This window comes from Armigeres subalbatus, chromosome 3 (genome assembly GCF_024139115.2).
Source record: "Armigeres subalbatus isolate Guangzhou_Male chromosome 3, GZ_Asu_2, whole genome shotgun sequence".
NCBI classification, from domain to species: Eukaryota; Metazoa; Arthropoda; class Insecta; order Diptera; family Culicidae; genus Armigeres; species Armigeres subalbatus.
This window is the reverse complement of record NC_085141.1, coordinates 361,112,035-361,124,904: the sequence shown is the minus strand read 5'-3', so window position 1 is coordinate 361,124,904 and position 12,870 is coordinate 361,112,035. Positions and strand designations below refer to the sequence as shown.

The window sequence follows — 12,870 nt, the reverse complement described above, 5'->3', positions numbered from 1 at the left end:
ATTCAAAATGGTGCACATCATGCAGGTTGCGAATCGAACTTAATGCTACCTCTAAAAGTAGCTCATTGCGTATAATTTTATGTATTTTTACCGCGCGATAATGCGAAATAGCATCTAAAAGAATATCCTCGACTGACAGCTTGGCAGATAGTTTTCGTTTGCTGCCGAAAGAAGATGGCCGCAAGCAAAGTCGCAGGAATACAAATTTTGATTAAAAACCTCCTCCAAAGAGAAGAAATAAAATTGTACCGCGGGAAAAATTAGTGGTGATTAGTGGTTAGTGATTCATAAAATGATTGTGCTGCACAATTGATTAGGATAACTGTGGCTGGCCGCCAGCGGGAGAAGAGAGTGTTTGCTAATTTGCTTACACAGTCACCGTCACAAAAAAAATGACGGTAATGGAGAAGATTTTCGGTTTCAAAGGTAAGTTCTGATTCAGATTCAGATTCTTAACGACAGTTTGAAGCCTGCCGGATTGCTCAATGGTTGGTTTCATTACAGTGAAAACAGTCTTTTAAATTGCTGGCGTCTTGCGAAACAAATGTTCCTGGGTGATCAATCGGGAGCCGATCCGTCAAACCATTATCGTGGAGAGCGCTACTTGACCGGAAGGTATGCCAAGAATGATGTTTGGAATAAATTGTTACCGGAGTGAGCACGAAATCGAAAATTCTATCCATGGTGAAGGCCAGGGTTGTTTCATTCGTCGTAAGAATTATTGTGTGAGCAGGGCTGTTCAAGGAAAACAAACATACCAAAAAGTGTAAAAAATTAAATCCGATATCTTGATTTTTAGCAATTTTGGTTTTAAAATATCCAGGGCAGCAGGGCTGTTCAAGGAAAACAAACATGCCAAGCAGTGTAAAAATTCAAATGCGATATCTTGATTTTTAAAGATTTGGTTTTTAAATATTCTTTTTCTACTTCAATGGCTCTACATTCCAACTGAAACTTGGCCTATTTTTATTTTTATTTTGATTTGATTTTATTTTTAATTCTAATTTTTTATTTTAATTTCAATTTTAATTTTAATTTTAAATTTAAATTTAATTTTAATTTTAATCTTAATTTTAATCCTTATTTTAATCTTAATTTTAATTTTAATTTCAATTTTAATTTTAATTTGAAATTTAATTTTAATTTAAAATTGAATTTTAATTTTTTTAAATTAAAATTTCAATTTTATTCTAATTTTAATTTTAATTTTAATTTTAATTTTAATTTTAATTTTAATTTTAATTTTAATTTTAATTTTAATTTTAATTTTAATTTTAATTTCAATTTCAATTTCAATTTCAATTTCAATTTTAATTTTAATTTTAATTTTAATTTTAATTTTAATTTTAATTATAATTATAATTATAATTATAATTTTAATTTTAATTTTAATTTTAATTTTAATTTCAATTTTAATTTTAATTTTAATTATAATTATAATTATAATTATAATTATAATTATAATTATAATTATAATTATAATTATAATTATAATTATAATTATAATTTTAATTTTAATTTTAATTTTAATTTTAATTTTAATTTTAATTTTAATTTTAATTTTAATTTTAATTTTAATTTTAATTTTAATTTTAATTTTAATTTTAATTTTAATTTTAATTTTAATTTTAATTTTAATTTTAATTTTAATTTTAATTTTAATTTTAATTTTAATTTTAATTTTAATTTTAATTTTAATTTTAATTTTAATTTTAATTTTAATTTTAATTTTAATTTTAATTTTAATTTTAATTTTAATTTTAATTTTAATTTTATTTTAATTTAAATTTAAATTTCAATTTTAATTTAAATTTCAGTTTAAGTTTTAATTTTAGTTTTAGTTCTAATTTCAGTTTAAATTTTAGTTTTAATTTTTATTTTTATTTCAACTAAGCTTAAGTTCAAGTTGAAGTTTTTTTTCTCATTTTTGTTTTTATTGTTACTTCAATTCTAATTTTATTGTTAAATTTAAGCTCACGTTTAGTTTTTTTAAATTGTTATTTCAAATTCCAATTTTGATTTCTAAATTCAAAATTTCAAATCTCGAACTCTTTATTTGAAATGTTGTGTTTTAATTTGTAGTTTCTAATTCAAATTTTAAATTTAAGATTGGAAGTTTCCCCAGAAGTTACTTCTAATTTTCCTCCAGAGATTGCTCAGGAAGTTCCTTTAGAAGTGCCGCCGGAAATTTCTCCAAAAGTTCTTTTAAGGAATCTTCTTGGAGCTTCAAGAGTTTCGAGAATTTCGGACCCAAACACAATGGCAGCGAAATGTCGACGGAATCGGCAAATTTGACAGAAAATATATTAGTTATCTGACAAATCTTGGTGTTTCCGTCGCCGTTCCGCTGCATTACGTCGGGGTTTTTCCTCTGGAAGTTCCTCCATGAATTTCTCCAGATGTATCTCTTAAAATTTTACCAGGATTTCCTCCTTAAGTTCTTCAAGAAATTCCTCAGAAAGTTATTGCAGAAATCCTATAATCCAATAGTCAAAACCTATAAAGTTTTACCCAAATATGCCTCCTAAAATTTCTCCAACAATTCTCATGAGAATTTTTTCAATCATACCCTTGCAATTCTTCTAGTCATTCCCCCGGTAGTTTCTTTAGAAATTCACCCGATTTTTTATGAATTATCGCGTTGACTTCCCCAGAAATTCCATCAGCGATTCCAAGCAGATCACCTGAGAACTCCCTAATTTTTCTTGGAGTTCCTCTTGAAATACCCCCAAAAACACTTTATAATTTAGACGAGAACTTCCTTCTGAATTCCTTTCGAATTTCACATGAAATTCTTCTAAATCCTGACTCTTAATTCCATAAAATCTCTCATGCATTTCTTTTGATTTTTTCTAGAAATTAGTCCGGAAATTCTCCTAGAATGTTTATTAAAACTTCACCAAGACTTCCCCCTGAAAATCATTGAGGATTTTTTTGAAAATTCCTCCAGGAATTGCCCGGGAAATTCACCCGGTCATTCCTGCAGAAATTTATGGAATTATATCAATTAGTTCGCGATGGAACGTATATCGTATCGGACGCGGATTCAGTGTTTAGTTCTGTTTTGTTCGGTTGGAAAGTAAATCAATTATTTTGCTATGGTATGTTTTCAAATGAAAGCGTTTGGTTCTACTTTGTGCGGTTGAGTAAATTGATAAGAAAATAAAAACATGGATGCTTGTGGAAGATTTCCGGAGGAAATTTATTGTAGTGGGTGGGAGTTAGGGCTTAGAGAAATTGCAGGTATAATTCGAAAGAAATTCAAAGAGACTTTCTGGAAAGTTCTCGTGTAAATTATGAAGAGTTAAAAAAGAATTTCTAGAGACATTTCAGTAAAAATTAAGGAGGAGTTCCCACCCAGTTGCATTTCTTAAGGAATTATTGGAAGAATTTCTGGTTGAGTCACCGTTAATTCATAAACAAAATTTCGGGTGAATTTTTGAAGGATCTTCCGGAGGAATTCCTGGAAGAACTTGCGGGGGAAATCCTGAAGGAACTTCCGGAAGAATTCTTGGAGGTTTTTTCGGAAAAATTGCTGGAGGAACTTCAAGAGAAATTCTTGGAGTAACTTCCGGGGGGATTCCTGGAATAACTTTCGGGGGAATTCCTGGAGAAACTTCCGGAGGTATTTCTGGAGAAGCTTCCGGAGGAATTTCCTGGAGAAACTTCCGGAAGAATTCCTGGAGGAACTTCCAGAGGAATTCCTGGAGGAACTTCCGGAGGAATTTCTGGAGGAACTTCCGGAGGAATTTCTGGAGGAACTTCCGGAGGAATTCCTGGAGGAACTTCCGGAGGAATTCCTGGAGGAACTTCCGGAGGAATTCCTGGAGGAACTTCCGGAGGAATTCCTGGAGGAACTTCCGGAGGAATTCCTGGAGGATCTTCCGGCGGAATTCCTGGAGGAACTTCCGGAGGAATTCCTGGAGGAACTTCCGGAGGAATTCCTGGAGGAACTTCCGGAGGAATTCCTGGAGGAACTTCCGGAGGAATTCAGGAGGAACTTCCGGAGGAATTCCTGGAGGAACTTCCGGAGGAATTCCTGGAGGAACTTCCGGAGGAATTTCTGGAGGAACTTCCGGAGGAATTCCTGGAGGAACTTCCGGATGAATTCCTGAAGGAACATGCGGAGGAATTCCTGAAGGAACTCCCGGAGGAATTCCTGGAGGAACTTCCGGAGGAATTCCTGGAGGAACTTCCGGAGGCATTCCTGGAGGAACTTCCGGAGGAATTCTCGCTTAACTTTTCAAAAGGACCTAAGTAACATTTTTTTTCATGAATTAATTTGAGTACTGCAATCAAAAAGTTTCATGTTGTTCTGTTGATTGCGCTATTCAAATTAATTCATGAAAAAAATGTTACTTAGGTCCTTTTGAAAAGTTAAGCGAGAATTCCTGGAGGAACTTCCGGAGGAATTCCTGGAGGAACTTTCGGAGGAATTCCTGAAGAAACTTCCCGTGGAATTCCTGGAGGAACTTCCGGAAGAATTGTTGACGCCGTCCTGCTGTCTGAAAATGATCTATCATGCCGCTGTTGATCAATTTCCATTTAGTGCACAGGTCTACTGAAATCAAGAAATAAAAAATATAAAAAATTGAAAAAGGTAAAGTTGAAAAAAGGAAAATAGAAAAATTTAAATTATAAATTCAAAATTGTAAAATAAAAATTTAAAATTTGAGGTAATACTATTTATGGATATAATAAAATGCGTTTTGATTAAATCTAAAATTGTTGCATCTGAAAATTTATTTTTGAGCATGAAAGAAAAAAAATCCGAATACCCCTAACCCGCTGCCGCAAGCGGGATTCATCCTGACCAGTTTTTACGTCGTTTTTTCAGCTACATCGAAAATATTACGTCGAAAATTAATTACATTGCTTCAATATGAGAACAAAATATCTAGTACGTCAACTTTTTGTTACGCCATTCAAATGTAATAAAACATTATATTTACGACGGCGATGATGTGCATCAAATCTGATGTGATATTACTTTTTATTTTTTACTGTGTAGTTATACAAGTTAGCAGCATGATATGGCTTTGTGTGGCATCAATTCATCAACTCGAGACATTTGAATCTCTTTCTTGCATAACCCATCATGGGTCTTCAACGTCTTCTTCTTCTACGCTTTTTGCAAATTGTGCCTTCACTGATTAGTCTATTTGAGATCGATTGGAACGATTTTAATTGGAAGTCTCTTAACTGCATATAGAAAATGTCTTCGTTTCATCTCCAAGGAGACTGAATCAGTCCAGCTGTTAAATTTATCATTTATTAGAGCCCTTGCCGTTGTTCCAAGTTCCAGACTCAATCCACGAAGCCCTTAATCCTATTTGCAACCCGGGTGTTTGTCGCTTTGCCATATCCCAGTTCCGCAGAAACTACATCCCATCATCACCATAGTGCCTGGCAACGTGCAAAAGGATTAACCTGCTGCCACCAACGACAACACCGGAGTTACCGGGACGCTTTGAAGTAATCACGTTTAGCGCCCACCCAAGCCTTACCTCCCGCCACCATCCCCCTCAACTGTGATTGAGGCTTATGGGAGAAATGGCGGTGACAACGTAAAGCTGACAGCAGCTGTAGATATAGTGCCGTGCAGGAAATGGGGATTAGTTTCATCCATTTTCAGTGTTGATGGGATGTCGTATTGAAAAGTTCAAGTGGCTCGCTCGGAGTTCCACGTTGGAACCCAGTTTACATTTTGGATCGATATCTGTACAACTAATTGTAATACGTCGTCCTGGGAAGCGCTGTATCAAATGGTTGGATTGAATCATATTAAAGGAAGATCGAATGTAAATTTTCACACGAATACATTGCCTATTTCTAAATTTGATCATTGTAGACGTGTCCCAGAAAGTGATTACGCCATTTACGTTGTGAGAGCAATAGAACGGTTGACATATTTTTTTTCCTCTTGTCATAAGACGAGTTTGTACAATCCCATTGAATTCCACCACTTAATTGTATCTTGACAGATACGTATTTCGACCTCAACAGTAAACCCGTCTTCAGTGTCTCGTACTTGACTCGACTTATTTTTTAACAAATTCGAACCAATCTTTCGTTATCAACAAATTTGTCCATTGAAAACTTGAATGGCTGGCTGGTGATAATATTCGCTATTAAGACCGCTTCTTTTACACCTAAACCGAAAGTTGTCCACAAAAATTGCAAAAGTTTCCATCAACAACTAAGGTACATTTCGTGAAACCAAAATCGTTTTTAATAGCGCATCTTATCTTAATTTGTATTACGCGTTGCAAGAAAAATTTGGATTAGTGGAAAATTCAAACCGCATTGAGCGGATATTTTCCTAGTAAATGATCATAGACAGCTATGCCCAACTATCGTAACTTTCGTAACTGTTTACTTTCAATGTGTCATTCAGTGAAATAACTGCACGAAGTTGACCGAAAGCTACTAGGACATTGCCGCCTTGCAGCTTAGTGTTCATTAAGCTCTTCCACAGTTATTAACCCTGCGATTTTTAAGCAAATTACCATTTTTGCATTTGTTTATAATGAGGCTAACACGATGCTATCTTTACTCTATTCGGTAGGCATGTCATATCGCCCTAGGAATAAGAATTACAAGCTTATGGAACGACAGGAGGGAAATAAATATTATGAACTAATTACACTGCCTCTTCACTGTGTTTTTGGGGCTTTTTTAGATTTGAAAAGGTAGAGAGATAAAAGAGGTTATTTGGTAGAATAATGCTGTTATGATATCTCAGGTTATAATCACTCTAAAATGAGAAAATTTGCATGCGGATTAGACATATTTCAATGCAGCCAGCTCCGATAGCGTATTGGTTGATCAATTTGATATTTGCTAATTGCTGTACATCGGTAACCCTTATGCTGGATTACAAGCTCCAATTCTCCCATTGTTCGCTTAGTCGGATTGGGTAAACGCAAAGCTTTCCGAACTTCACGCCAAACTTCCTAGGAACAATAATTCAACAATGTTCAACTGCAGAACAATCAACTTGTCAAACACGGATTTTCAAAACAAGAATTGAAATCAACGCATTCTTTGTTACACTTCTTCCTTGCGGGGATTGCTCATTGCGCGTTATTTCCGCGGAGCCATCCAAATTTTTCTTTTCTCCGTAATATCCCTCTCTTTATCCTTTTGTTTTTGATTTTTTAATCTTTTGGTTGACTGGTGGATTTCTTCTGTTTCATTTTGCCTTTCTTGTATCCAGGAATATTATAGGACTGCTGCAAAACCAAACAATTTTTTTATCAACAATTTTAGCAATGTATCAAAATGAACGCAAATAGATGTGAATTGATGGAAATTATAGAATGTGTTCCCCTTTCTTATTTTTTGCCTTTCTCATACATCTAAGTTGTACCGAAAGGCTATAGGCTAACTAGAAAAATGAACTTTTGATTGAAGGCCCGGAGACCCATAGTGTTATATACCGATCGACTCAGCTCGACGAACCGAGGTGATGTCTGTATGTGTGTATGTATGTGTTTTTTTCTTCCTAAGCAATGGAGGGGGAATCTGCTCAACAGACATCCTGGGTGCGGGGTTAGGGGCCACCTCCAACGAGGCAAGACTGCATCCCCGACCCTCTATGTGTATGTATGTGTGTGTTTGTGTATGTGTACACATTTTGTAGACACAATTTTTGGAACTTTGGAACAAAATGGAGTAACGTTCCAAAAATTTTGTATGGGATTTTTTTTACACGGCCGTGTGAAAAAAATCCGTGTAAAAACAGAGTTATTTTCCATAATGTTATTTGAATGACATTTTGTCTATCACGTCTCAGATAACATATTTTCAGCAACGTTCTTTTAAACAGTCATACGAACCTTTAAGCGCTACATGGAGAAAGGTCATTTTCCGAAACTCATTCGACCGAAAGTCATTTGGCCGATAGTCCTTTGTCCAAACAGGTCATTTGGGCCAACATGCCTTTTGGCCGAAATGGTCGTATGGCATAAAGAACCAATTGGCCGAACGGGTCATATTAGCTCAGCTTAGCTTGATTGACTGTACACATTGCAGTTGCTAGTCGTGATTGGCCGAGAAACAACAAATTTGCACAGCTCATCAATTGAATAGCTTTTCTGCGATTAGAAAGCCATTCTCACTGCACATGATTTGAAGTTTCAATAATTCAAGACCAATAACGATGCCGGCCACGTCCTCACAGATACCAGACTGATACGAAGACGAAAACGCAACGCGCGCCTAAAGCATTTCTTCGAATAATAAATATATTTTTTCTCTTCGTGATGACTAAAACACGCACTGTATTCGTCCGCTCGATGGCTTCTTCCAACTAACGAAGATCGCGCTTATCTCAACCTGACCAATACATGCACACCAAATATTTTCTTCTCAACACGGCGACCAAGCAAGGCACTGTACTTACTTTGCCCGATGGCTTCTGCCAACTCCGAAACCGAATATCAAATAGATATTTAATTATTTTCGCGGCGACCAAAACACGCACTGCACTTACTTGCTCGATGGCTTCTGCAAACTATTCCGCTTGGCCGAACAGTAACAGGTCATTTGGCCGAAAAAGGCAATGCCAGAATAGGCCATTTAGCCGGAAATGCTGTTTGGCCTGAATGGGATGTTTGGTAGAAAGGGTCGCTGTGAAAAGTGAGACAAGAAGTTAGAAATGTTGAGTGAGAAGTGATGCGTCTCACTTCTCATTTCACTCTTTTCATTTTTCACAGTGAGAAGGAAGACGTTTCTAACGAACTTTGTTTCTCATTTTTCGCAGTGAGAAGTGAGTAATAAGGAGTGATGGGTTGAAATGAGAAGTGAGATGTCTCACTTTCCACTTCTCACTTCTCTCTCACTGGAAAAAGAGAGATCCAAGGAGTGAGAAGGGAGAAATGAGAGTAAAAAATGATGAGTGATAAAGGAGACGTCTCACATCTCACTTTGCTTTTCTCACAGTGAGGATTGAAACGTGAAAAATAATAATCTAACTTCTCTTTGCTCACTCATCATTTCTCATTCACTCACTCACCTCTAGTTTTTTTTTCAATGAGAATTGAGAAGTGAGAAATGAGGAGTGAGAAGATGTCTCACTCCTCACTCCATACATGGAGAAGAATTTTGCACGATTGAAACAACTATTTCGATTGTTCATAAAAAACGTGGGTTTTATTGGTTTAATCTTCGAAATTGTTGTTTTAACGCTGATGCACTGCTTCCTTGAATTAAACATTTTTGTGGTTTCAATCCTGCATCGCATGATTGAAACCACAATTGTATCATTCTTTTGACAACCTTTTTGATAATATGGAAACAATGTAGAAACTGGTGATCATAAATAACCTAGTCTTCAAGAAGTAAGCATGGAGCGGAAGTAAATGTATGACTCTCTGTTCACGCGTGAATTGAATATCGTATTAAAGAGGATGAACTGTAGAAAATTTGTAGCAGCCAACTAGCTTCCTTATGACAATCGTCGACATAACTGAGCAATGAGATATGCGTATGTGTACTTGCGCGCTAAAATATTGTATAGCTTTATTATCCAATTGTTACAAATTATTGAAGTTATTGTTTATACGGAAATCTTTGTCATTAGTCCATCTATAAAATCTCCACAGACGCTAGAATAAGGGATAGTCCTTGCGACTCGTTGTCCAAGCGACATACAGTTTGTGATAAAATCCGCGCGCAGTTAGATTCCGCAGTTTGTAATCGTCAGTTTGATTAAACTATACCAAGTTAAGTGAAGGCAATCGTGTATAATAAATTACAGTCCTCCAAGTCAGAATATCGTTCATCCGTCCTCAATAAACTGTGTATTTGTTAAAGACAAAGTGATTGAATTCATTGCCTAAGCCCACCGAAACCCGACAGTGATCAAAACCAACAATCGCTCTTATGTGCGCCAACACTCTCACATATAATTAGTTCGATTCTGTTTCTGACACATTTTTTTGTTGATGTCATAGCGTCATAGCATTTTGTAAATTAAAGACCACCATGAATATTATTGTCTTCTGATGTATTATTTGGAAGAGACAGCTTAAAAGCACGGTTGGAACAAATATATATGAGAATTGAATCAACTCTCGCGTATGGTTGGTAACAACATATTTATTTGATACTACTACAAATTGTATCATCCAAAAATGTTGTTATTCATAAATCAATGCAAAAATATTGTTGATTTGAAGAATCCGGTTTTCGGGGAAGGGGCCGAATACCACTAGGGCGAAAAGTGGTTTGGCCGAATATACCATTTGGCCGAACAGACCATTAGGCCGAAAGTCATTTGGCCGAATAGGACATTTGGCCGAATAGATCATTTGACAGAATGGGAGATTAGTCCGAATAGGACATTTGCCCGAAAAGGTCATTTGGCCGAATAGGACATTTGGCCGAACAGGACAGACGTCTCACTTCTCACTCTTTATTTCTCACTTCTCATTGTGAAAAGTTAAAAGCGCGAAGTGAGTAGTGAGACGACTCGCTACTCACTTCGCGCTTCTCACTTTTTGTAGTGAGTAGTGAGAAATGAGGAGTGAAAAGTGAGAATTGAGACGTCTCACTTTCCATTCTTCATTACTCACTTCTCACTGTAAATAGTGAAAAGCACGAAGTGAGTAGTATGACGACTCACTACTCACTACGCCCTTCTTTTTTTCACAGTGAGAAGTGAGAATTAAACCCCCTTTCTCACTTATTACTGTGCAGTGCAGTGCGAAACGAAAAGTGAGATGTCTCACCAGTTACTTCTCACTTTTCACTCCTCATTTCTCACTTCTCACTTCTCACTGCAAAAAGCTAAATGTGAGAAGTGAGTAATGAGACGCCGCACTTCCCATCTCGCACCATTCATTTTTCTCAGTAAGAAGTGAAAAATAAAGAGTGAGAAGTGAGAAATGAAGAGTGAGAACGGAAACGTCTGTCCTGTTTGGCTAAATGTCCTATTCGTCCAAACGTTCTTTTCGGCCAAATGACCTATTCTAAAGGCTAAATGTCCAATTCTGCTAAATGTCCAATTCGGCCATTGCGATTTCGAATTCTATTAAAATATGTTTTAAGATTCTGCCGAGACGTTGTAAAGCCAATAGTTTTGCAATGTTGATTGTCAATGTCCATTATTCGATTTAAAGGTCCAAATTTGGCAGAATTTGTTCGATGATAGGTTGTTATGAATAAGGTACGATTACGAAGGTGCCATGAAGGAATATAAAAGTTTAATTTTGATAAGATTTCAGGTGAATCAACACGTTGCGAAACGATATCATTTACAGGCAGCATGCATGTAGCGTGCTTTGTATGATGGGAGTGGAAATGATGTCCAGCCTAATTTACGACGAGCAAATAGTAAAAATTGCTTTTGTACAGATCCTAATCTCTCTTCGTGCGTGATTGAGAGAGGAGACCATACAATACTGCAATATTCCATTATTGATCTAATATAAGCTTCATAAAGTGTTTTAATAGTATATGGGTCATGAAAGTTATAGCAGAAACACTTTATGAACCCTAACATGTTATTAGCCCTGTGAATGATAGTGTTGTAGTGGTCTACGAAAGAAAGTTTAGAGTCTAAGATTACTCCTAAGTCCCTTTCAGATTTAAATATTGGTACTAGAAAAGAGCTTTTCCATATTTTTGGGAAGATTCCAGATTCCAGAGACTTATTGAAAAGCCAATATAGAGGAGTAGTGAGTTCTTTTGCTATTTTTTAATAAATACTGGTGGAATCGTGTCCGGGCCAGGTCCCTTCGAAGCATCCAAGTTCATTAGAGCGTCGAAAATTTCCTGGACTAGAATTTGATTTTCACCAACATCTCTGAAAAATTCTGGATAAAACGCAAAATAATCGCGTTCGCGATCTTCTTCCAAAAATGTAATATAGATGACTTGGATAAAATGGCAAATAAATTATGTATGATTTTCAAACAAAAGTGGACAAAGATGGACAAATGAAATACCATGGATTTGATGGGCCTGCATGTATACTTTCAGAATACGATTGAAATTTTTGCTAATATTTGCTACTAGTTGCAGTAGAATGCTCAGAAAAATATCACTTTTTCATGAAAAACCTCTTATAATATGCTTGAAAATGAAGCTATCAACCATCCTATGTAACCAAAAGATGCGCTTTCCAAAGACCGTGAAGCGATGCTTGGACAGTTTTTGAAAATATTGCGAATTGGTGAAAGTGGAAGCTAAAAACTATTTTTTAGGGCCACCCTATCTAAATTTAGTAATTTTGTCATAAAACATCACCTGTATGAGATAAAATAAATGTTTATTAAGCAAAAATGCTTAGAATTAAATTCTCTATAACTTTGTAGAATAATATGATCTCCTAACTCAAAAGGTTGAAAAAATTGATTTTCAAAAAAATTTCACAAAAGGGCCACCCTAATGGCAACTTACACCAAAAATAGATCTTTTCTTGTAGATCATTTCTTCTGAAGACGTCAAAACTCTAGCAATGATAGTTTTCGAGTTATCGATTTATGTCGTGAAATTTGACGAATCCGACCATTGTGCAATGGATTGAATGATTCAGTCACACAGAAATCTTCATATACGTTAGTTAATAAAAAGTCCAAATAGCATTGCTGTATGTTTTTTATATGGTTAATTTGATTAAGCCCAAGTTTAGAGGTTGAATCGAAAATGAATTGCAATGTTTCATTGTCCCCAACGACTGGGAGTAGAATACTTTCATTTTCATGGTCCAGAATGAAATCGGCATTGCGTTGGTTAAAGTCACCATAGAAGTGAACTTTAATCTCTGGAGGGAGTTGTGATAAAATTTGCTCAGCACATTGGAAAAAACTTTCATACGTGCTTTTATGAGCATGGTCAGGTGGAAAATACACCGAGGCAAAC

At 35.7% G+C, this 12,870-nt stretch overlaps 1 protein-coding gene across 1 annotated transcript in view; it reads left to right on the top strand.

The window, feature by feature from the left end:
- The window catches only part of LOC134226251 (nephrin), a 1,334,188-nt gene that overhangs the window by 64,339 nt on the left and 1,256,979 nt on the right, over positions 1-12,870 (top strand). The gene's annotated exons all lie outside the window — the stretch shown is intronic.